This window comes from Saccopteryx bilineata, chromosome 2 (genome assembly GCF_036850765.1).
Source record: "Saccopteryx bilineata isolate mSacBil1 chromosome 2, mSacBil1_pri_phased_curated, whole genome shotgun sequence".
In the NCBI taxonomy this organism is placed as follows: Eukaryota; Metazoa; Chordata; class Mammalia; order Chiroptera; family Emballonuridae; genus Saccopteryx; species Saccopteryx bilineata.
The window spans coordinates 313,794,154-313,820,756 of record NC_089491.1 but is presented as its reverse complement, the minus strand read 5'-3'; the positions used below and the strand labels follow the sequence as shown (position 1 = coordinate 313,820,756).

Genomic DNA, 26,603 nt, shown 5'->3' with positions numbered 1-26,603 from the left:
GAGAAATGCAAACCAAAACTACAATGAGATATCATCTCATACCTGTTAGATTGGCTATTATCAATAAGACAGGTAATAACAAGTGCTGGAGATGTTGTGGAGAAAAAAGAACCCTTATTCATGTTGGTGGGAATGTAAAGTAGTTCAACCATTATGGAAGAAAGTATGGTGGTTCCTCAAAAAATTAAGAAATAAAGAGATGCTTAGAGCAAGATATGAGGGAAGAGGTGCAGAGCTTCCAGGTCTCTCTGCATGTGCCCTTCTCCTCATAACTCTGTTATTAACATGGAAGATCTCTGAACCTCATGTGATTGGGATTTTATGGAGGCTTCTTCACATAGGCATGATTATTAACTTCAATTTCCAGGCCCTCTCCCCTTTGGACAATGGGGATTGGGGCTGAAAACTCCAAGCTTCTAATATGGCTTGGTCTTTCTGATGATCAGCCCCCAATCAGGAGCTCACTGCAAGTTACCTCATCAGAACAAGAGATACTCCTACTGCTGTAATCACTAAGGAATTTTCAAGGATTTTAGGTGCCCTGTGTCAGGTACAGGCTCAAAGACAAATAAGTGGGCTCTTGCTCTCCCCTGCTGCTTTACCGTGCACGACGGAGGCCAAAAACTCCCCTGCTGCTGCCACACCCAACAGTGTGTATGCTAAGTCATGATGCAGAACCCCTACCTCAACAAGAACTTGGTTTTTTAACCTGGGAGACAACAATTGAGTATTCATGGATTTTTGTCACCTTACTTTATCAGTTAGGTTATCCAGGTTCTTAATTAAAAAGTTTGAGCATCTGGCCTGACCAGGCAGTGGCACAGTGAATAGAGCGTCAGACTGGGACACAAAGGACCCAGGTTTGAAACCCTAAGGTTGTGGCTTGAGTGTGGGCTTACCAGCTGAAGTGAGGGGTCACTTGCTTGAGAGTGAGATCATAGACATGATGCCAAGGTCGCTGGACTGAGCAAGTGGTCACTAGCTCTGCTGTAGCCCCCCGGTCAAGGCACATATGAGAAAGCAGTCAATGAGCAACTAAAGTGCCGCAGTGAAGAATTGATACTTCTCACCTCTCTCCCTTCCTGTCTCTCTGTCCCTATCTGTCCGATTCTCACTCTTTCAAAAAAAAAGTTTGAGCATCTGAATTCTGACTTTGACAGGAATTCTCTTTTAATGGGTCTTCAGGATAAAAATAAAAAGCTACTGTATAGAGTGCTAATGTCTGACATTGAGAAATTCATGCCTATTGTTTAAGCCCTCACCGTGGGTGGGTCAGGTCTCTTTATTACTATCAGTGATGAAGGACATATTGCTTCAACTTTTTTTTTTAAGTGAGAGGAAGGGAAATAGAAAGACAGACTCCCACATTCTCCCTGACTAGGATCCACCCAGCAACACCTGTCTGAGGCCAGTGCTTCAATCAACTGAGCTATCCTCAGTGTCCGGGGCCAACGCTCAAGGTTCTTCATTTCTTCATGTTCATGAGCAAATTCATTTCTCTCTTTTGCTAAAAATAACACATCAACCCTATCCTCCCCCAAGCCAAGAATATGCTTTCCATTTGTCACCACAAATGCCTTGATGATCTCTTCTGGTCATGAATGACAAAGCTGAAGCAGGCTGAGGCCAGTGCAAGGGGAAAAAAAAGAGAAGGGGGAAGTGAGGGAGAGGAGAAGCAGATGGTCGCCTCTCATGTGTGCCATGACTGGGGGATCAAACCCAGGACGTCTGCAAGCTGGGCTGAAGCTGTATGCACTGAGCGAACTGGCCTGAGCCTGCTTCAGCTTTGTAGCTGAAGAGATCTCTTTTCATGGCCAAAAGAGATCATCAAGGCTTTTGTGGTGATGAATGGAAAGCATATTCTTGGCTTGGGAGACCTTGACTGTAATGGAATGGGCATCCCTGTGGGTAAACTAGCTCTGTATGTAGTTTGTGAAGAGATGAGTCCTCAAGAATATCTGCCTGTCACTCTGGATGTGGAAACTCTGGAAACACAAAAAGAGGGGTTAAAGGTCCATTGGGTACATTGGACTATAGCCGAGAAGAGTGAGAGGTACTGAATATGATGATGTTTTAGATGAATTAATGGAGGGACTTTCTTCCAAGTATGGCATGAATTGCCTACTTCAGTTTAAAGATTTTACCAACATAAATGCATTGTCTCCTGAACAAGTATCAAAACCAGTACTGCACATTCAATGATGTTATTCAAGGAACAGCATCTGTTGTAGTTATAGGTATCCTTGCAGCCCTTCCAACAATGAAGAACAAACTGTCTGATCAAACAATACTATTTCAAAGAGCTGGAGAGACTGTCTTAGGGATTGCACACCTGATTGTAATGGTCATAGAAAATGAAGGTTTATAAAAGGAGAAAGCAATAACAACGATACGGTTGATGTGTTATTTTTAGCTAAAGAGAGAAATGAATTTGCTCATGAACATGAAGAAATGAAGAACCTAGAAGATACTGTTTAAGAAATAAAACCAACTGCTCTCATAGGAGTTGCTGCAATTGGTGGTGTATTTTCAGAACAAATTCTAAAAGCTATGGCCTTCAATGAATGACCTATCATTTTGCTTTGAAGAACCCAAATAGCAAAGCAGAATATAGCACAAAACAGTGCTATGAACTAACCAAAGGGCATGCAATTTTACCAGGGGTGGTCCTGAACCAGTCACTAACTACTCCAAATGGATGGACCCTATATTCTAGCCAAGGCAACAATTCCTAGGTGTTTCATGGAGTTGCTCTTGGTGTTGTGGTATGTGCACTGAGGCATATCATAGATAAGATTTTGCTCACTACTGCTGAGGTTATGGTGCGCTAGCTTTATTCTCCTTGAACACTGTTAGAGATACTTCCATGAAAATCACAGAAAAGATTGTGAAAGATGCATACCAAGAAAAGAGAGCCAAAATTTACATATCTTGAACCCCAAACAAGGAACGGATCAGATATATAGTAGTGATTATGACTAGATTCTACCTGATTATTATTCTTGGCTTAAAGAGGGCTCAGAAAATACAAATAAAACTTGACCAGTAGTATAACTGCTAACATTTCCAGCTCCATTAATGAGATCTTGAAGTCTTTCATAACATTTAAAGACTAGAATATTTCTAACAATTCCAAATATGCTAGATTGAGATCATTTTACCTTAAGAATCTAATAACTTAGGGAAAAATATTAATGTATTTTAGGGTAATCATCACATTAGACAGGTTTGCTTCATTTACTTTCTGATTATTTATGGTTTCTATCTTATTTTGCCCATGTTTTCTTCAGAAACTATTGTACCTACTATTATGAAACTCATCTTTTTTATATAGGGAACTAATGGAAAGACCAAAATTAGCAATAAATTGATATTATCAAAATAAAATGAAAAAGAACAAGAGATGCTCCTAGTGTTCTTATCATTTGGAAATTACAGGGGTTTTAGGAACTTTGTGCCTGGAACTTGGGGCAGAGAGCAATACTATATATGCATATTTTCTTCTATTCCTATACTTTCTATAACCATTTAGTTAACTACATAGGCTCAATAAGATATACAGTGTGTCCGTAAAGTCATGGTGCACTTTTGACCAGTCACAGGAAAGCAACAAAAGATGATAGAAATGTGAAATCTGCACCAAATAAAAGGAAAACCCTCCCAGTTTCTGTAGGATGATGTAGCAGCATGTGCGCATGCGCAGATGATGACGTAACACCATGTATACAGCGGAGCAGCCCACGGCCATGCCAGTCGAGATGTGGACAGTACAGCGGAAAGTTCAGTGTGTTCTGTGGCTCGCTAAATTCGAATCCGTGACCAAAGTGAACATAGGAATAACATTACTTGGTGGGATAAGCAGTTGAAGGAAACCGGCAGTTTGGTGGAGAAACCCCGTTCTGGTAGGCCATCAGTCAATGAAGAGTCTGTAGAGGCTATACGGGATAGCTACCTAAGGAGCCCTAAAAAATCTATGCGTGAGCCCACATCGACCTGCACTGAATAGGTATGAAACTGGGAGAGTTTTCCTTTTATTTGGTGCAGATTTCACATTTCTATCGTCTTGTTGCTTTCCTGTGACAGGTCAAAAGTGCACCATGACTTTACGGACACACTGTATAATTGGATAAAACAAATTGGTAATCAGAAATAATCTCATTTAATTTTGTATAACAAAATTACTAATATGGAAAAGAAGTACATTTCATAAACATAAATGATACCTATAAAATCCTCTTAGGAAACTGGCCTGCTATCTGCTCTATGGCTTTAAAATCCCATAATAATGGGAGTAAGTTATGTCACTTCTTAGCAGGTGAGAGACACTGACAAATGTGGGGAGTTTAGAGAAAGAGGTTCCTATCTTGTTATAGGTCTTCCATGTGAAACTTGTTGGAGGTAAGTTGGAAGGCTTTTGGTTTCTGATCTTCATCATAGATGAGTCGGTAAGGGCAATAATATACTTTTAACACATAAAAGTAAGTTGAAACTTTTATAAATGTTTCCAAGCAAAAGCTGATTCTGAAGCCATAAGCATGCTGTTCTAGTTATAGTAACCAAACCACATAATCTCTGTGTATTAATCAATATGGTATATTAAATACATGTAAACAAAACTGGTCAAATAAACATAGAAAAAAACGATACTGAATCAGAAAAACCTCTAAAAAATTTTATGTAATAATATCTTCACTTTATAGGTAGAGACTTTAACTACAAAGAAAAATTGTGAAGATAAAACTGACACCTGACACAACAGCCATTTTGGATAAATTTGAGACTCCCTGAGAATTTTGTCAGTAATTTTTGCAATGGTGATTGATATCTAGAGATATGATGTTATGATCTTTGTGAATACAACTACGTGAGAAAACTGATATTTTTCCTCACCTAGAAGAGACAAATATAAACTTGGTATTCTTGTGTGTGTGTGTGTGTGTGTGTGTGTGTGTGTGTGTGTGTGTGTGTGTGTTTTCACGGAAATTCACCCAATACATTTTTCATATGAAAAAAACATCTTTTAAAGCCTAGATTTGCTTGCAAAACTTCTGGAATTAATGTATTTTTTTTCTTTTTCTTTGTCTATAGTCTTTTAATTTTTTTCTAGTCTTTTTAAAAAAACAATGATAAACTTCATTAAGTTTATATTGTTTTTGTACTGTTAGTGGAGTACAGAAATGATTCATAGTATAAGTTCTAATTGGCTAGACATTGTTCATAGTAAGTAGCTGACAAACTGGGAACAAACCCAAAAATTAGAACATGTACTTAAAAATTTAAGTCACTTTGGTAACAAAAGCAGTTTCCCAAGTCAAGCAAAGAGACTTTTCATCAAAGACAAAATAGACAAAAAAACACACAAAACCCATAAGAAATCAATAGCAAATTCCTAAATATAAACAGTAAAGACATAAAAGATCAAAACAAATATCTGTCATAATACCATTTATTTATAAATTTTGCTACCTATGTTAATAGTCATTCAGATATGAAAACTATGAAATAAGAGGCAATAAATAATATGTCATAGGAGTTTATCTGGAAGAAGAAAGATAGTTGATGATTTTTAAGAAATGAGATATTATTCTCGTAACTCCTTTCACTTGGATTCAGGAGAAAAAGAAACTTAGCACTGACCATTATCTTTCAACATACACGAAAATCAAATTGAAACGGAATAAAGTCATGAACATAATATCTAAAACCATAAAACTCCTTGGTGATGATTTTTTGGGTTTGACACCAGAAGCAAAGGCAACAAAAGCAAAAATAAACAAGTGGGACTATATCAAACAAAAAAGCATCTAAAGCTTGACCAGGTGATGGTGCAGTGGATAGAGTGTCGGACTGGGATGCGGAGGACCCAGGTTTGAGACCCCAAGGTCGCCACCTTGAGCGCGGGCTCATCTAGTTTGAGGAAAGCTCACCAGCTTGGACTCAAGGTCGCTGGCTCGAGCAAGGGTTACTTGGTCTGCTGAGGGCCCATGGTCAAGGCACATATGAGAAAGCAATCAATGACACAGTGGATAGAACATCAGACCGGGATACAGAAGACCCAGTTTTGAAACCTTGAGCCCAAAGGCCACTGGCTTGAGCAAGGGTTCCCTAGGTCTGCTATAGCTCCTGGCCAAGGCACAGATGAGAAAGCACTCAATGAACAACTAAGGAGCCACAGTGAAGAATTGATGCTTCTCATCTCTCTCCCTTCCTGACTATCTATTCCTATTGGTCCCTCTCTCTATCACACACAAATGTGTGAATGACCTATCATTTTGCTTTGAAGACCCCAAATAGCAAAGCAGAATATAGCACGGGCTCTTCCGGCTTGAGTGCTGGACTCACCAGCTTGAGCATGGGATCATAGACAACTAGGGTGTCGCAACGAAAAGCTGATGATTGATGCTTCTCATCGCTCTCTGTTCCTGTCTATCCCTGTCTATCCTTCTCTCTGACTCTCGTTCTGTCTCTGTAAAAAAAAAAAAAAAAAAGCCAATATGATGCAAGACAAAGAAAGACTAAAGAACTGCTCCAAATTATAAGAGAATAAAGAGATGTGATAAATAAATGCAATGCATGATAAAATATTAGATGTTGAATCCCTGTTAAAAAATTGTTATAAAAAACATTATTGTCAGCCCTGGCCAGTTTTCTCAGTGGTAGAGTGTCCGCCCAGTGGGTGGATGTCCCAGGTTTGATTCCCGGTCAGGGCACACAGGAAAAGCGACCATCTGCTTCTTCACTCCTCCTCCTCTTTCTCCTCCCCTCTTTCTCTTTTCTTCCTGTAGCCATGGCTTGATTGGTTCAAGCTCATTACCCCAGGCACTGAGGATGGCTCTGTGGAACCTCTGCCTCAGGTGTTGAAAATAGCTCAGCTGCATGGCACCAGATTGGTAGAGCATCAACCCCAGATGGGGGTTATTTGGTGGATCCTGGTTGGGGTGCATGCGGGTCTGTTTATCTCCCCTCCTCTCACTTAGAAAAGGAAAAAAAAATGTAGAAGATCTAAAGCTAAAAGAAAGTCCATAATAGAGAAGTTCCTCCATACAAAACAAAACAAAACAAAAAAATTGTCAAAATTAGTGAAACTTTATTTATTTATTTTTCTTCCTTCATTTTTAGCCCCTGGGACCAATGAGCTTGAACCAATCAAGCCATGGCTGCGGGAGAGGAAGAGAGAGATAAAAAGAAAGAGAGAGAATAGGGAGGAGGAGGGAAAGAGAAGCAGATGGTCACTTCTCCTGTGTACCCTGACCAAGAATCAAACCTGGGACATCCACATGCCAGGTTGATGCTCCACCACTGAGCCAACCAGTCAGGGCCTATTTTATTGATTTTTTTTTTTTTTTAGAGAGAGAGAAAGACAGGAACATTGATCTGTTCCTTTATGTGCCCTGACCAGAAATCAAACTGGCAACCTCTGTGCTTTAGATCAGGGATCCCCAAACTTTTTACACAGGGGGCCAGTTCACTGTCCCTCAGACCGTTGGAGGGCCAGACTATAAAAAAAAACTATGAACAAATCCCTATGCACACTGCACATATCTTATTTTAAAGTAAAAAAACAAAACGGTAACAAATACAATATTTAAAACAAAGAACAAGTAAATTTAAATCAACAAACTGACCAGTATTTCAATGGGAACTACGGGCCTGCTTTTGGCTAATGAGATGGTCAATGTGCTCCTCTCACTGACCACCAATGAAAGAGGTGCCCCCTTCCGGAAGTGCGGCGAGGGCCGGATAAATGGCCTCAGGGGGCCGCATGTGGCCCGCGGGCCGTAGTTTGGGGACCCCTGCTTTAGATGATGCTCTAATCAACTAAGCTATCTATCCAGGGCTGAAATATTATCAAAAACCATATATTAGATAATAGTACTACAGTAATGTTAAAGATCCTGAATTTAATTATTTGTAACCTGTTTATATAAAAAAATGTACTTGTGAAGAAACATATACTGAAATATTGAAGAGTAATGGGTCAAAAATGTCTATAGCTTTTTATTAAATAAGTGAGAAAAAATGTGTTTGTGTGTTTTTGTGTGAGAGAGAGAAGAGGCAGGGATGGAGGTGAAGAAAGATCAACATTTAATGAATTAGGGTAAAAGGTATACAACGTTTTTGTATAATCGTGCAATCTTCTGTATTTTTTATTTTATTTTTTTACAGAGACAGAGTCAGAGAGAGGGACAGATAGGGACAGACAGGAACGGAGAGAGATGAGAAGCATCAATCATCAGTTTTTCCTTGTGACACTTTAGTTGTTCATTGATTGCTTTCTCATATGTGCCTTGACCGTGGGGCTACAGCAGACCGAGTAACCCCTTGCTCAAGCCAGCGAGCTTGGGTCCAAGCTGGTGAGCTTTTGCTCAAACCAGATGAGCCCGCACTCAAGCTGGCGACCTTGGGGTCTCGAACCTGGATCCTCTGCATCCCAGTCCGACTCTCTATCACCTGGTCAGGCTCCCGCAACCTTCTTTAAGTTGTCACCAAGTATGTCTAAGAATCGATAATACTTATATGATATGCTCTGGGAAAATATTAAATAATTTTTTTACAGGCCCTGGCTGCTTGGTTCAGTGGTAGAGCGTTGGCCTGGTATGCAGGAGTCCCGGGTTCGATTCCCAGCCAGGGTACACAGGAGAAGCATTCATCTGCTTCTCCACCCCTCCTCCTCTCCTTCCTCTCTGTCTCTCTCTTCCCCTCCCGCAGCCGAGGCTCCACTGGAGCAAAGTTGGCCCCGGCGCTGAGGATGGCTCTGTGGCCTCTGCCTCAGGCTTTAGAATGGCTCGGGTTGCAACAGAGTGACCCCCAAGATGGGCAGAGCATCGCCACTGGGCATGCTGGGTGGATCCCAGCCAGGCACATGCGGGAGTCTGTCTGACTGCCTCCCCGTTTCCAACTTCAGAAAAATACAAAAAAAAAAAAAAAGAAAATTTTTTTTTACAACCAATCAATTTACTTTCGTAATAAGAATTTATTTAGATTAATGTTAAGTATTCGCTTCTTAAGCACCAAAAACAACCCTGAAAAAATAAGACCAAAGCATATGAAAATGTAAAAAAAAGTTATTTGAGTTAAAGCATTGTTCTAATGGAAAACACATTGATAGGACACATTGGTAAAGATTCTGACATGAACTCTTAAGAATTTAGGATTATGACATAGATGTACTTAAATATAACATAACTGATAAAATGAGAATGTATGTAAAAGCTCTTTGTAAATGTCAAGGGAGCATACAAACAAAATATAATGTAACAGTAATAGTTGATAAAACAGTTTTTATACACACTGCAAACATTTCTTTTTCTTTTTTCGAATTTGTCTGAAGTGAGAAGTGGGGAGGCAGAGAGATAAACTCCTGCATGCACCCAACAGGAATCCACCCAGCATGCCCACTAGGGGTGATGCTCTGCCCATCGGGGGCATTGCTCTGTTGAAACTGGAGCCATTCTAGCACCTGAGGCAGAGGCCATGGGGCCATCCACAGTGGCCGAGACAACTTTGCTCCAGTGGAGCCTTGGCTGTGGGAAGGGAGGAGAAAGATAGAGAAGAAGGAGAGGGGGAGGGGCGGAGAAGCAGATGGGCTGCTTCTCCTATGTGCCCTGGCCGGGAATCAAACCTGGGACATCCACACACTGAGCTGATGCTCTACTGCTGAGCCAACTGGCCAGGGCCTTGAAAACTTTTCAAGACAACATTTGGCATTTACTAAATTTTGTAATGTCTTTCCTTGGTGAATATGAAAAGGATAAACCAAAATAATTATATCTATAAAACCAAGTGAAAAGGGAGGTAAGAATCATTAACAAGAATGACTTCAGAGTAGAGTATCGGCAGTGTGTGAGATATTCCTGATCTCTCCCTTTGAAATTTCAACAAATTGAACAACAATAATGCAGCAAAGGAAATCCAGCTGGGCTCACAGGAGCATTGGAAAGATCCACACACCAAATGGACTAAAGGTGGGACTGGATGAAAAGGGGAGCATAATGAAAAACACACTTGCTGTTGGATGCGAGGAGACAAACCTGGCGTGGTTGGGTTTTTTTTTTTTCTGCTAAACTACAGGGAGGGAAGCTCAGTTTGGATTTTGTCTGAGGGTTACAGAGAAGGAAATTTGTAGTGACTGGGTCTACTTTTGCTGAAAGGAGTGGTGAGTTAGAGGGACAGAGGTGGAGATAAACCAAAGCAATCACAGCATGAGGTCATAGCCACTGTTCCTGCAGTCTGTATGCAGCCTACACTCAGGAGAGAAAGAGAAAACTGAAGTGTGATCCCCCAGTTTCCCAGATCCTGCCTCTCTCACCTCATGGTACTGAGAGTGGCAGAGACAAACCCCACAGCTAGTTTTCCAGAGACATTCTATCCCCTGAAGAACGGAGGGGCTCCACATCCGGTATCCGGGTCTGTTGAGATGTGGGAAGGTGCACCTGGAAGCCGGAGATCCTGATTGCTGGAGCCATAAATCTATAAAGGTGAAGCCATAAAGCCCTCCCTAACAACACGCCCCACCCTGCATTGTGAAAGCGGCCCCATCTACATCATTGCAACAGCAACATCTCAGCTGTGGACAGCCCAGGAACTTCACAGAGCTAAAAGTTGTAATACAGTGACACTGACTGGAAGAAACCTCTTGAAATCAAATTTATATTTTCCTCTTTTTTTTTCTCACTTTTTTCCTTCTTCTTCTTTTTTTCTTTGGAATTTCATCTTCTTTAAATTTTATATTTTTATTCTTATTTTATGTAGTATTTTGGTTTTGATTTTTTTTGTTGGACTTTGATCTTATCTGTGGTTTTCCTGTCATAATTTTTAAATTTTTTATATCTTTATTGTATTTCTTTTTCATTTTTTAGTTGGCTTTTTGTTAGGGTTCGTAACAATACCACTCTCAAATGCCATCAAGGGAGAAGAAATCGAATACCACAGCTACACAAGACAGAGATGTGGTTCAGAGAGAAAATGAAAAATCTCCAGAAAAAATCTCAATCACATGGAAACCTTGGCGTTAAATGATAGAGAATTCAAAATTGAAGTTCTGAAAATACTTAACGAGATGTGAGAAGAAACCAACAGACAACTTAATGAGCTCAGAAAACAAATTAATTAACAAAACGAATAACTTATCAAGGAGATTGAAACTTTGAAAACAGAGATGAAGAACTCAATACATGAATTGAAGAATGAGGTAGCAAGTATAGCTAATAAAACAAGCCAGATAGAGGAAAGAATCAGTGACATCAAAAACGGGTGACTAGAGATGCTACAGAGAGAAGATTAGAGAGACTCACGAATTAAAAAAACTGAGAGACCTTTACGAGAATTATCTGACTCCATCAGTAAGAGCAATATAAGAATAATGGGTATATCAGAAGAAAAAGAGAGGGAGAAGGGAATGGAGAGCCTATTCAAACAAATAATTGATGAGAATTTCCCAAGCCTATGGAAAGAGTTAGAGCCTTGAATCCAAGAAACAAACAGAACGGCAAGTTACTGCAACCCAAACAAACCTACTCCAAGGCACATCATAATAAAATTGTCAAAAATCAATGACAAAGAGAATCCTCAAGGCAACTAGAGAAAAGAAAAACATAACATTTAAAGGAGAGCCTATTAGTTATCGTCAGACTTCTCCGCAGAAACTTTTTTTTAAAAGATTTTATTTATTCATTTTAGAGAGGAGAGAGAGAGAGAGAGAGAGAGAGAGAGAGAGAGAGAGAAGAGGGAGGAGCAGGAAGCATCAACTCCCATATGTGCCTTAACCAGGCAAGCCCAGGGTTTTGAACCAGTGACCTCAGCGTTCCAGGTCGACGCTTTATCCACTGCGCCACCACAGGTCAGGCTCCACAGTAGTATACCCAAACATTCAAAATAGTGAAAGAGAGAAATTACCAGACAAGAATACTATATCCATCAAAGTTATCTTTCAAATATGCAGGAGGAATAAAAACTTTTACGGACATACAGAAGCTGAGGAAATTTATCACCAGAAAACCCCCACGGCAGGAAATACTCAAGGGGATTATCCAACCAGATACAAGGAAAAAAACAAATCAAAACTACAAGTAAAAGTTCTAACAGTCACAATAAAAACAATGATAATCTGTGACAATAGCATAAAAGGGGAGAGGATAAAGGTCTGCAGTAGCAAAGGAGGATGGAATGCAGAAGCCCTCAAAAGACAAAGGATTCTTAGCCCTGGCCAGCTGGCTCAGTGGTAGAACACTGGCCCAGTGTGTGGAAGTCGCAGGTTCGATTCCCAGCCAGGACACACAGGAGAAGTGCCTATCTGCTTCTCCACTCCTTCCCCCTCTCCTTTCTCTATCTCTCTCTTCCCCTCACGCAGCCAAGGCTCCATTGGAGCAAGTTGGCCTGGGTGTTGAGGATGGATCCATGGCCTCTGCCTCAGGCACTAGAATGGTTCCAGTTGCAATAGAGCAATGCCCCAGATGGGCAGAGCATCGCCCCTTAGTGGGCATGCTGGGTGGATCCCGGTTAGGTGCATGCAGGAGTCTGTTTCTCTGCCTCCCTGCTTCTCACTTCAGAAAAATACAAAAAAAAAAACCTCTTGCAAATATGAACATTTTTATCTTAATAACCTAATGGTAACCACTTATGAAAAAGCCACCACTGAAACACACAGCTTAAAAAAAAAGAAGAAACAGGGGAAAGACCAACTGACAGAAACAAAAAATAGAAAAACCAAACAAGGCACAGCTACCAGAAAACAAGACATAAAATGGCTATAGGAAATCCTCAAGTGTCAATAATTACCCGAAACATAAGTGAACTGAACTCACCAATAAAGAGGCACAGAGTAGCAGACTGGATCAAAAAGCAAAATCCAACCATATGCTGCTTTCAAGAGACACATCTAAGCTGCAAGGGCAAAAGTAGATTCAAAGCAAAAGTAGAAAATGATCCTCCAAGCAAATAATATCCAAAGAAAAGCAGGTGTAACCATACTCATATCTGACAATGCTGACTTCAAGACAACAAAGGTAACCAGAGACAAAGATGGACATTTCATAATGATAAAGGAGATACTATATCAAGAAGATACAATGCTTTTTAATATACTGCTCACAAATATTAGGGGATATTTTATCGCTTCATATTCATTTTGATATATCCCCTAATTTTTGTGGGCAGTGTATATAAGACATCTACTAACTGATCTAAAAATAAAAGCAGACAAAAACATGTTCTGAGCTAACCAGCCAGGGCATATTTTTCTATTCTTTTTTTTTTTTTTTTTTTTTTTTTTTTTTTACAGAGACGGAGTCAGAGAGAAGGATAGATAGGGACAGACAGACAGGAAGAGAGAGAGATGAGAAGTATCAATTTTTTGTTGCAGCACTTCAGTTGTTCATTGATTGCTTTCCCATATGTGTCTTGACAGGGGTGGGGATGTTATAGCAGACCAAGTGACCCCTTGCTCAAACCAGCGACCTTGGGTCCAAGCTGGTGAGCTTTGCTCAAACCAGATGAACCTAAATTCAAACTGGCAACCTCGGGATCTTGAACCTTGGTCCTCTGCGTCCCAGTCTGACGCTGTATGCACTGTGCCACCGCCTGGTCAGGCTATTTTTCTATTCTTAAGTCTCATTGTATTCCTAAAATATTCACTCCTTAGCTACATCATCAGATGTTTTTGCCTAATTACTCCCATCCAGTAACACCAAAAAATCATGGCTTCTGAGTTAAGCTATGTAATTTTTCAGTGCAAATACAGATCATTAGAGGACTATCAATAAGATGTGCAAATGGCTCTTCCTGAAAAGTTGGGATATCCACTTTAAATTAGTAATTTTTAAAAATATCGTGGTAAAATATATGTAACATAAAACTTACTATTTTGACAATTTAAATTTATTATTTTTTTAAACTTAATTTTTATTTAAGTGAGAGGAAGGGAGGTAGTGAGACTCCCACATGTCTCCTGACTGGGACTGACCTGGCAACCCCAGTCTGGGATGGATACTCGAGTCAACCAAGCTGTCCTCAGCGCCTGAGGCTGATGCTCGGACCAATCTAGCCACTGGCTGCGAGAAAGGAAGAGAGAGAAGGGGAAGAGGGAGGGAGAGAGAAGCAGATGGTTGATTCTCATGTGTGCCCTGACTGGGGATTGAACCTGGGATGTTCGCATGCTGGGCTGATTCTCTATCCACTGAGCAAATACAGCCAGGGCCTATTTTAACAATTTTGAAGTGTAAAGTTCAGCAGAATTAAGTATGTTCACATTATTGTACAACCATCACCACCATCCATCTAGAGAACATTATTCCTCTGTACTCATTAAACAATTAACTGCCACCAACCCCTGGCAATACCATTCTCCAAATAGTATTTGTCATTTTTTGTGAATGGCCTGCTTCACATAGCATAGTGGTTTTTGAGGGAGTTGTCCAAATTTCCTTCCTTTTTCAGAACAAATAATATTCCATTTTATGTATGAAATACCTTTTTTTTTAAATACAACCTTTTGAAGTATCTTAAATTTTGTTATTATTACAGTATATTAATTTTTGTTATTTATGAAACCTATCAGGCCTTTATTAAAGAATAGTTAAGTCAGGAGCTTCTGGTCAAGATAACAGAGTAGGAAAATGCTGGTGTCCAACCAAGATCACATCAAAATTACAATTGAACTACAGAACCATCATTCAGAACTACTGTATCTGAAATCTAGCTGAACAGAAGTCCTATAACTAAGGATAGAACTAAGGAAGCCACATTGAAATTGGTAGAAGGATCTGAGACACTGAACTGGGCTGGCGACACACACACACACACACACACACACACACACACACACACGGCAATTAAAAAATTGGGAGCAATGGGTTCCCAGGAGCTCAGGGTTCCAGTGCCAAGAAGAAAAGTCCCTGTAACTTCTGGCTATAAAAACCAGTAGGGATTGTGGCTGATGGATGGGATGAGACAAAGGGCTGTTGGAGTCCCAGGTGTTCTTAAAGGCCAAAGCACAGACTTAATCACAGACAAACTCACTTGATCAAAAAGTACTGGGATATCAATGGAGGAACTGAATTGTCTGGCTTCAAGATCGGAACTAGAGCGTCAGCATTCTTTCAGTCAAAAGTGCTGGCAGAAGCGTTCCTTTCTTCAGCTCTCCACCTTTTCAGCCTGTAGGTACCATATCTGAGTTTCTAACAATCTGCCTAACACAGTTCGCCCTACCCTGGTAATTCTCTGACTCCAACTCACCCAAACTACAGGTTTACCAAAGGTACTACCAATAAATTATCCATACAAATGCCTGTCTTGGCTTATGCTGGGGCCTTTCCTTTCTAAAAGATTTTATTTATTGATTTTACGGAGATTGGAGGCTGGGGGAGTGAGAAGTATGAACTCATAGTTGCTTCACTTTAGTTGTTTACAGCTTGCTTCTTGTTTGTTGCATGAGCTTTGACCGAGCAAGCCCAGTGTTTTGAATCAGCATCCTCAGTGTTCCAGGTCAGTGCTCTATCTACTGTGCCATCACTGGCCAGGCAAGGGGACTTTTCTAAAATCTCTCAAAGGTTCACAAATCGCAAACAATGAAATTCTGGCCTCAGAATGCCCTGTACCTCTTGCCAAGGGGTCCCAAGCCTAGCAGTAGTGGTAGCCAACTTCTGTTGGCAGCTTAACTTCCCCAAGATAACTCCAAGCCTAGCACAAGTTGTAATCATGGGAAAATCACTTAGCAGCTTATACCAAGTGGCCCCAGGCAGGGCACAGGCAGAAGGTGATTTTGGACTGTACCTCCCGGGAGCACCAGAGGCTGCACACTTGTAGCCAGCTTCAAACCATGCTGCAGTATACTCAATTACCTGTATGAGCGACACAATCAAGGCACAGATTTGGCAGGCACCACAACCTTGCTGAAGTAAATTTTGTTTCATGGGTTTGGCTGATATATAGCAGCTCCTCTGTAGTTGAGGCAGGTACTTGTAGTTGATCAGCCTGGGGGTTCTTTAATTGCTGCTATTGATGTGTCAATAGCCATCAAAGCTCAACTACAACAGGAGGCTACATACAGCCTACACAGGAGCATACCTAAAGTGCCTGGTTCAGGTGATTAGGGAGGGTAGGCCCTACAGGACACCTACTATATAAGGTCACTCTACCAAGACCAGAATACACAGCACATCTACCTAATACATAGAAACAAACACAAAGAGGCGGTCTAAACCGGGAGAAAAACATGTCCCAAATGAAAGGACAGAACTTTTCAGAAAAATAACTAAATAAAATAGATATAAGAGGCCCTGGCCAGTTTGCTCAGTGGTAGAGCATCAGCCCAGCATATGGATGTCCTGGGTTCAATTACCAGTCAGGGCACATAGGAGAAGCGACCATCTGCTTCTCCACCCCTTCCCCTTTTATCTCTCTCTCCCCCTCCCACAGCCATGGCTTGATAGGTTCAAGTGAGTTAGCCTTCGGCACTGAAGATGGCTCAGTGGCCTCTGCCTCAGGTGCTAAAAAAAATGGCTCAGTTGCTGAACAATGGAGCAATGGCCCCAGGTGGGCAGAGCATCACCCTCTAGTGGGCTTGCCAAATGGATCCTGGTCAGGGCGCATGCAGGAATCCATCTTTCTGCCTCCCTCCTCTCACTAAAATTAAAATAAAAATAAAATACATACAAGAAAACTAACTATATATAGAGTTCAAATAATGATTATAAAGATGCTAAAAAAACTTAGAACTTGTATAGCATAAAAAAGGACACAGAAACCATAAAAAAAGAACTAGCCAGAAATAAAGAATATAGTAACTGATATAAAGACTACACGAGAAGCAATCAAGAGATTAGATGAGGCAGAGAATTGAATCAGCAATTTGGAAGACAAAGTAGAAGAAAACATCCAATCAGGACAGCAAAAAAACCCCAAAAAAAACAAGAGAAAAAGAGAATCCCCCCCAAATGAGAACAGTTTAAGGAACCTCTGGGATCATTTCAAGCATAACAACATCCGCATCATAGGGGTATCAGGAGAAAAGAGAGAACAGGGATTGAGAACCTATGTGAAGAAATATGACAGAAAACTTCCCTAACATGATGAAAAAAATAAACATACAAGTAGAAAAAGTGCAGTGTTCCACCAGATGAACCTAAAGAGGCTCTCAGAAAGACACATAATTAAAGTGACAAAGGTTAAAGAAAAGAGAATTTAAAAATATTTGTTTAACTTACTAATTTTTAGAGATAGGAAGAATGAGAGGAAAAGAGGGAAAGGAAGAAAGAGAGAGAAGGAGGGAGGAAGGGAGAAAGAGAAACATCAATTTGTGTTGTTTCACTTACTTATGCATTCATTGGTTGATTTTTGTAGGTGCTCTGATCAGGGATTGAACCTGCAACATTGATGTACCTGGATGATACTCTAACCAAGTGAACTACCTGGCCTGGTCCAAAGAGAAAATCTTAGAAGCAGCAAGAGAAAAGCAGTTAGTTATAAGGGAGATCCCTGTCAGCTGATTTCTCAACAGAAACTTTGCAGGCCAAAAGGATTGGCATGAAATATTCAAAGTGATGAAAAGCAAAGATCTATAACTAAGATTACTCTTCCCAGCAAAGCTATCATTCAGAATTGAGTGACTAATAAAGTTTCCCAGACAATAAAAACATAAAGAAGCCCTGGCCAGTTGGCTCAGCGGTAGAGCGTCGGCCTGGCGTGCGGGGGACCTGGGTTCGATTCCCGGCCAGGGCACATAGGAAAGCGCTTATTTGCTTCTCCACCCCCCCCCCCCCTTCCTCTCTGTCTCTCTCTTCCCCTCCTGCAGCCAAGGCTCCATTGGAGCAAAGATGGCCCGGGCGCTGGGGATGGCTCCTTGGCCTCTGCCCCAGGCACTAGAGTGGCTCTGGTCGTGGCAGAGCGATGCCCCAGCGGGGCAGAGCGTCGCCCCTGGTGGGCGTGCCGGGTGGATCCCGGTCGGGCGCATGCGGGAGTCTGTCTGACTGTCTCTCCCCATTTCCAGCTGCAGAAAAATACAAAAAAAACCCAAAAAACAAAAAAAACCCAAAAAAAAAAACAAAACAGAAAAAAAAACCCATAAAGAAGTTCACCACCAAGCTAGTATAACAAGAAATGTTAAAGGGTCTTCTTTAAGAAGAAGAAAAAAGGATAAATAATATGAATAATAAAACGGCAATACCTACATAGCTATCAATAATTACTTTAAATGTAAATGGATGAAATTCACCAATCAGAAAACATATAGTTGCTGACTAGATAACAAAACAAGACCCTTACATAATGCTGTTTACGAGAGACTAACTTCACATTGAAAGACACACATAAAGACTTGAAAGTAGCCTGACCAGGCAGTGGTGCAGTTGATAGAGCATCGGGCTGGGATGTGAAGGACCTAGGTTCAAAACCCCAAGATCGCCAGCTTGAGCGTGGGCTCATTTGGTTTGAGCAAGGCTTACCAGCTTGAGCCCAAGGTCATTGGCATGAGCAAGGGGGCACTCGGTCTGTTGTAGCCCCATGGTCAAGGCACATATGAGAAAGCAATCAATGAAAACTAAGGAGACTAAGGAGCCACAATGAAGAAATGATGCTTCTCATCTCTCTTCCTTCCTGCCTGTCTGTCCCTATCTGTCCCTCTCTCTCTGTCACATACACACACAAAAAGATTTGAAAGTAAAGAAATGGAAAAAGTATTTCATAAAACTAGAAATGAATTTTTAAAAAAACCTCGGTTTAACAATACTTATACCAGACAAAATAGACTTTAAAGCAAAGAGTATAACAACAGACAAAGAAGAAATCAGCAATTCCACTTATGATATTTATCCAAACAAACTCAAAACACTAAAATGAAAAGATATGGTACATCCATATGTTCATTGCAGCATTATTTACAATAGCCAAGATGTAGAAGCAAATTAAGTGTCCATCAATGGATGAATGGATAAAGAAGTGATGCGTGTACATATATGTGTATGTGTATATATGTACACACCCACATACACACAAAATGGAATATGACTTGGCCATAAAAAGGAATGAATTCTTGTCATTTGCAATAACATGAATGTATAATACCCTAGAGGATATTATGGTGATGAGTAAAATGAGTCAGAGAAAGACAAATGTCATATAATTTCATTTGTATGTGGAATCTAAAAAACAAAATAAATGAGCAATAAGAATATAAACAGAGGCAGAGAGAAAACATTTTGACGGTTGCTAGATGGGAGGACGTTTGGGAAAATGGGTAAAAAAGGTAGATTGAGAAATACAAATTGGTAGTTACAGAAAAGTCATGGGCATGAAATAAATGGAATATTGTCAATAATGTAATAAGTAGTATAGTGTCGGCTGGGTACTAGATTTATTGGGGTGATACTTTATAAATTATATGAATGTCTAATCATTGGGTTGCATACCTGAAAGTAATATTGTATGTCAACTGTAACTTAAAAATTAAAAAAAAAATTAGAATATTAAAAAAAAGAATAGTCAACTCAGAAATAGTAGCTGCTAATGAAGTCACTTTAACATCAATAGAGGGGACTAGAGAAAGAGAGCTGCTGCCTATTCAATGCCAACTATAAAACACATTTCCTGCCTGACCTGTGGTGGCGCAGTGGATAAAGCATCGACCTGGAAATGCTGAGGTTGCTGGTTTGAAACCCTGGGCTTGCCTGGTCAAGGCACATATGGGAGTTGATGCTTTCTGCTTCTCCCCCCTTCTCTCTCTCTGTCTCCCTCTCCTTTCCCCTCTCCCTCTCTCTCCTTTCTAAAATGAATAAAAATACAATAATAAAACAACTCCCCCCACATTTCCTGGTCCTGGCTGGTGGCTCAGTGGTTAGAGCATCAGCTTATCATATGGATGTCCAGGGTTCAATTTCCGGTCAGTGCACACAAGAGAAACAAACATCTGCTTTTCTCCCCCTCCTCTCCCTTGCTTCCAGTGTGGCCTCAGACACTAAGGATAGCTTGGTTGTTCTGAGTGCATCAGCCTCAGGTGCTAAAAATAGCTTGGTACTGGAGCTTTGGCCCCAGACAGAGTCCCCGGGGTAGATCCCAGTCAGGGCACATGCAGGAATCTGCCTCACTCTCTCCCCTCCTCTCACTTAAAAACAAACAAACAACCCTCTCCATTTTCCTTAGCCATAAAACTGGACATAGCCAAACCTCTATAAAAAATAGAGCAGAATGTAAATGTAAATGTGATTTTGGACTCCCTTTCAACCCTTCTCCATTTCTAAGTGGCAGAGTGAGTTTTCATAAGTGATGATTTATAATTTCTGAGAATATAAACAATGATGATCTAATATGTTCTACTCCACATTAGGAGCCAAATCACAGATGGAGAGCTCTTGAATCATTTCTGTTAATGCAGTCTTATTTCTCCTTTTATAAAATCAAGCACATACCTCATTTATACATATGTGTTGACAAACACATATATCACTTATAATTATTAAAAATAATATTTTTTTAGAAAAAAGACAGAAAAGGCTCTTATAGTTTCATCATGATGGTGACTGTAGAGAAGAGATAGGAAATAGGATTTAAAAGATATAAATATAAATGCTTTGCCTGACTGCTGGTGGCACAGTGGATAGAGTGTCGACCTGGATGTGAGGTCCCCAGATTCAAAACCCCGAGGTCGCTAGTTTCAAAACCCCGAGGTCGCTAGTTTCAAAACCCTACCAGCTTGAGTATAGGGTTGCCAGCTTGAACATGGGATCTCAGATATGATCCCATGGTCACTGGCTTGAGCCCAAAGGTTGCTGGCTTGAAGCCCAAGGTCATTGGCTTGAGCAAGGGGTCACTGGCTCAGCTGGAGCCCCTAGGTCAAGACACATATAAGAAAGCAATCAGCCTGACCGAGCAGTGGCGCAGTGGATAGAGCATCGGACTGGGATGCGGAAGACCCAAGTTCGAGACCCCGAGCTCGCCAGCTTGAGCACGGGCTCATCTGGTTTGAGCAAAAGCTCACCAGCTTGAGCCCAAGGTCACTGGCTCGAGCAAGGGGTTACTCAGTCTGCTGAAGGCCTGCAGTCAAGGCACATATGAGAAAGCAATCAATGAACAATTAAGGTGTTGCAATGCACAACGAAAAACTAATGATTGAGCCTGACCTGTGGTGGCCCAGTGGATAAAACGTCGACCTGGAAATGCTGAGGTCGCCGGTTTGAAACCCTGGGCATGCCTGGTCAAGACACATATGGGAGTTGATGCTTCCAGCTCCTCCCCCCTTCTCTCTCTCTCTGTTTCTCTCTCTCCCTCTCTCTCTCCTCTCTAAAAATGAATAAATAAAATAAAATAAAAAACAAAAAAAAACCCCAAAAACTAATGATTGATGCTTCTCATCTCTCTGTCCCTGTCTATCCCTCTCTCTGACACTCTCTCTGTAAAAAAACAACAACCCCCCCAAAAAAAACAACCAACGAACAACTACGAATAGTGCAACTACTAGTTGATGCTTTTCATCTCTCTCCCTTCCAGTCTGTCTTGCTCTCTCTCTCAAAACAAACAAACAAAAATGTAGGTTTTTGAATAAAGATGTAATTTTAACTTCAATAACATAAAAGAAGGGGTATGGAGATTTATAAAAGTAGTTTTTGTATGTGACTGAAGTTAAGCTGGTATAAATTCAAATTAATTAGTTATACCTTTATGAAGTTATATGGAAACCACAGAGAAAAGAGCTATCTATACACAGTATACAAAAGGATATGATTAGGGATTAAAAATGTATCATTACAGAAACAACTAAGCAGAAAAGAGGGCAACAATGAAAGAAATGAGGAACATGAAGCTCTAAAAAAAGGAAAACAAAATAGCAAGTGTCTTTCTTCATTGATAATTACTTTAAATGTAAATGGATCAAACTCTCTAATCAGAAGGTAAAGAGTTAAAAAAAAGAATAAAAAATATGATCCAACTATGCTGTTTACAAGATATTTACTACAGATCCAAAGATACAAACAAGTTGTTTTTAGTTACCATTCCATGCAGTGACCGAAAGAAAGGTGTAGAGGTTATACTACTACCAGTCAAAGAGACTTTAAGTTATAAGACATTCTTCCTGACCAGGTATAGAGCGTTGATCTGGGACACTGAGGACCCAGGTTTGAAACCCTGAGGTCACCAAGTTGAGTGTGGGCTGACCAGCTTAAATGCGGGGTTACCGGCTTGAGTGTGGGATCATAGAACTGAGCTCATGGTCAATGGCTTGAAGCCCAAGGTTGCTTGGCTTGAGCAAGGGGTCACTCGCTCAGTTGGATCCCACTGGTCAAGGCACATAAGAGAAGCGATCCATGAACAACTAAAGTGCCTCAACTAAGAGTTGATGCTTTTCCTTTCTCCTTTCCTGTCTGTCTGATACACAATCTCTCTCTCTCTCAAAAAAAGACATTCCAAGATGGATGCATAGTAGGCAGAAGCTACACTCACCTGCTCCCTGTGCCAAACCGGATTTACAGCTAAATTATAGAGCAACCAACCTCAAAGGCTAACTGAACTATTATAACCAAGGATTTACAGAAGTCACAGAGAGAAGAGAGAAATGGGCATAGACGTGAAAAGGGCTAGTACTGCAACCATGCAGCAGGCACCAGGATATCTTGGTAGCAAATCTACTTTCCCTAGGAGAGTGGGGTCTCAACCTCATACAAGGACCCTCAACCAAAATCAATAGAGATGGGAAGGAGTCTGCATAGGATCTGGTGGTTAAAATCAGCAAGGAATTCAATCTGCCTGGGAAAGGAGGGAGTCTGTTAGAGACCCAGACATGACCTTCCCAGGGTCAAGCACTTCTACTGTTTTGGCACTGGTACTGGTCTGGGGAGTTCACTTCCCAGTCCTCCAACTACTAGCGGAAACCTGTCTGCTTTGCTAGAGTTCTGCAGAGGTGTCTGCTGGCAGCACCCAGCAGGGACTTTTGGGGTGCTCTTTTTCTGGAGAAGCTCTAGGCAGAGACTCAGACAGTGACTGAACTGTGAGTTTTGGAAAGGGGACCATTCTTCCGCACTCTGAAGATATAGCAGCACCCTCCCCCACCCGGTGAATCACTTGGCCTACCCTACCACTCTGTTCATTTGCTGGGGGGGACGGGACGGGACGGACAGATTGTTGCCCTGAGCTGGGAATTTTGGAGCACTATCTCCTGGAGGGTTTTTTTTGTTGTTTTTTTTTTTTTTACAGAGGCAGAGATAGACAGGGACAGACAGACAGGAACAGAGAGAGATGAGCAGCATCAATCATTAGTTTTTCGTTGCGCTTTGCGACTTCTTAGTTGTTCATTGATTGCTTTATCATATGTGCCTTGACCACGGGCCTTCAGCAGACCGAGTAACCCCTTGCTGGAGCCAGCGACCTTGGGTCCAAGCTGATGAGCTTTTTGCTCAAGCCAGATGAGCCCGCACTTAAGCTGGCGACCTCGGGGTCTCGAACCTGGGTTCTTCCGCATACCAGTCCGATGCTCTATCCGCTGCGCCACCACCTGGTCAGGCTCCTGGAGGTTTTTTGTTCAGGTATCACAAGGTGAGTGCTGAGTTGTGTGGCTATGTCACAAGGGGGCCACTCCTATCTCTCCTGCATGCTCAACCTGTGCTATCCTGGGAAGGCGAAGAAGTATCTGCCTACCTCCTATAGACTATTTGGATCTGCCCTCCCAACTCCCAGAGGTCCTGTCTTGCTGAGTTCAGTTCTGTGAGAAGAAAGGGCTGCTTGGACTAGGAGCGGCTGAATTAATTGTGTTTCCTTGAAGTCTACTGCCTTGGACCTGGACAAGTGCTTGGGCCCCTACTGTGGTTCTGCTGGCACTAATCCCAAAAGGAGACTCTTTTGATTTGTCCCCTCAGCCCCAGTGGCTCTGCCCTGCTGAGCTTGATCCTACAGAGGGGACAGCTGGCTGTACCCAACCTGAAACTGCAACATGTTCCTCCTGGGGGAAATAAGAGTTGGAGACTCTGGCAAAGACAGAGTGGCTTGGCTGTAGAGTAAGGGCCACTTCCTTCTTATAGAGTGCCTGACCATGTGGCCCCCATGGAGGGAACCCAATAACCCTGTCCTTTTGACTCAGTTGTCCTGCCATATAGAGTGGGAAACCTTTGAAAGGGTCTGTGAGTTGTGGTCAGCCTGGGCTCACTCTACAGTCTTTCTTCAGAAGCCTCTGGAGGAAGACCAGGCAAGCTCAGACAGCCTCAGACCTTTTATAGAACCTCCTGCAGCTCTAAACTGGAAGAAGCTACCCTTGTACATAGATTGGCCCCTCCCATACATACCCAGGCCTAGCAGATGCAACTGCAAAAAGTGAATAGTATGGTAGCTCCAGACAGGTAGGCCAAGGCCAGTTACACACAAAGTTTGACATAACCTGTCCCTGAAACCCACCCAAGTTAACCTAGAATCAACACAACCAGTGGGGGGCTTCAGACCACAACAGAGCTTGACACAACTAGCCACACAAGCAACAAACCCCTAAAAAGATTCTGGCAGGCACCAGACCCTACTGGGAACAACTCTGCCTCAGAGTGTAGCCCTTGCACAGTGATTCATACACAATGATCAAGGTTTATACTTATACTCATCCAGCCTAAAGGGTTAACTATATATAACCACAAAAGCAGGGTGCAAAACTGCAAAAGCAGTGTGCATATAACCCACAACAAACATTACTGGAGCATGGAGCTCACGTGATCTGGAAGATTGTACCACTGAGCCCAACAACACACCTGTATCATAAAGCGAACACATTTGGGAGTCACAGCAGATCTACGTAATACAGGATGCTCAAGAATCTTAGGGGAAGAATGGATGATCTCAGTGAGAACTTAAATATATATAGTAAGTATTAAAAGGGAAATAGAAAGCATAAAAAAGAATCAGTCAGAAATGAAGAATACAGTTTCTGAAATGAAGACTACACTAGAAGCAATCAATAGAGGTTAGATGAAACAGAGGATGAAATGAGCAATTCAGAAGATAATAGTAAGCATCCAAGCAGACAATAAAATAAAAAAGAGAATTTTAAAAAATGAGAAAAGTCTAAAGGAACTCTTGAGACAATATCAAGCATGACAACATCTGTATCATAGAAGTACCAAAAGAAGAAGAGAGTGAACAAGAAATAGATAACCTGTTTAAAGACATAATGGCTAAAAACTTCCCTAACCTGTGAAGGAAAATGTCACACAAGTTCAGGAAGCACAGAGATTCCCAATCAAACCAAACCCAAAGAGGTCTACACCAAGATATATCATAATTAAAATGCCAAAGGATAAAAACAAAGAATCTTAAAAGCAGCAAAGGGAAAGACAGTTACTTACAATGGAATTCCAATTGTAAGTTGTCAGGTTGTTCCCATTGTAAGAAATCAGGTTGTCAGCTGATTTCTCAGTGGAAACACTTCAGGTCAGAAGGGATTGGCATTAAATATTCAAAGTGATAAAAAGCAAGGACCTACAACCAAGACTACTACTCTATCTGCAAAACTATCATTTAAAATTAAAGGTGAAATAAAGAGCTTCCCTGACAATAAAAAGCAAAAGGAATTCATTACCACCAAGTCAGTATTGCAAAAACTGTTAAAGGGGCTGCTTTAAAAATTAGAATAAAAAAAGAAGGTCCTGGCCAGATAGCATGGTTGGTTAGTATCATCCAAAAGCAAAGGCTTTTGGTTCTATTCCCAGTCAGGGCACATACAAGAACAGATCCATGTTCCTGTCTCTCTCTCTCCTTTCCCCTCTTTCTAAAATCAATTAAAAAAAGAGAAAAATAAAAAAAGAAATAGAGGAATGTAGGTATAAAAAATAAAATGGTGCCTGACCTGTGGTGGCGCAGTGGACAAAGCATCAACCTGGAACACTGAGGTTGCAGGTTCAAAACCCTGGGCTTGTCTGGTCAAGGCACATATGGGAGTTGATGCTTCCTGTTCCTCCCCCCTTTCTCTCTCTCTCTCTCTCTCCTCTAAAATAAATAAATAATGTAAAAAATGCATTTAAAAATAAATAAAATGGCAATAAATAAAGTACTTATCAATAATAACATTAAATGTAAATGAATTAAATGCTCAAATCAAGACATACGGGGGGGGCTGAATGGTTAAGAAAACATGGCCCATATATATGCTGTCTAAAAGAAAACTGCCTCAAAACAAACACAAACTGAAAAATTCAAACACATGGAGGCTAGTTAATGTGTTATTAAAAAATAAATGAGTTAACAATGAGATCAAGGAAAAAATAGAAACTTACCTGGAATCAAATGAAAATGAACACACAACAATCCAAAATCTATGGGATACAGAAAAAGCAGTACTGAGAGGGAAGTTCATAGCATTATAGGCCTAACTCAAGACACAAGAAAAATCTCAAATAATCTAACCCTACACATAAAAGAACTAGAAAAGGAACAGCAAACAAACCCCAGTGCAAGTAGAAGGAAGGAAACAATAAAGATCAGAGAGAAAATAAATAACACAGAGATTAAATAAAAAAAGATCAATGAAACCAAGAACTGGTTATTTGAAAGGATAAACAAGGCTGATGACGAACCTTTAACCAGACTCATCAAGAAAAAAAGAGAGAGGCCCTAATTAAGTAAAATCAGAAATGAAAGAGAAGTATCAA

General features: G+C 41.0%; 1 protein-coding gene and 1 pseudogene across 4 annotated transcripts in view; one reads left to right on the top strand and one right to left on the bottom strand.

Annotated features, from left to right (window-relative positions):
• ASH1L (ASH1 like histone lysine methyltransferase) overlaps positions 1–26,603 on the bottom strand; it is a 319,672-nt gene that overhangs the window by 107,709 nt on the left and 185,360 nt on the right. The gene's annotated exons all lie outside the window — the stretch shown is intronic.
• Positions 667–3,049, top strand: LOC136323365 (NADP-dependent malic enzyme-like; annotated as a pseudogene).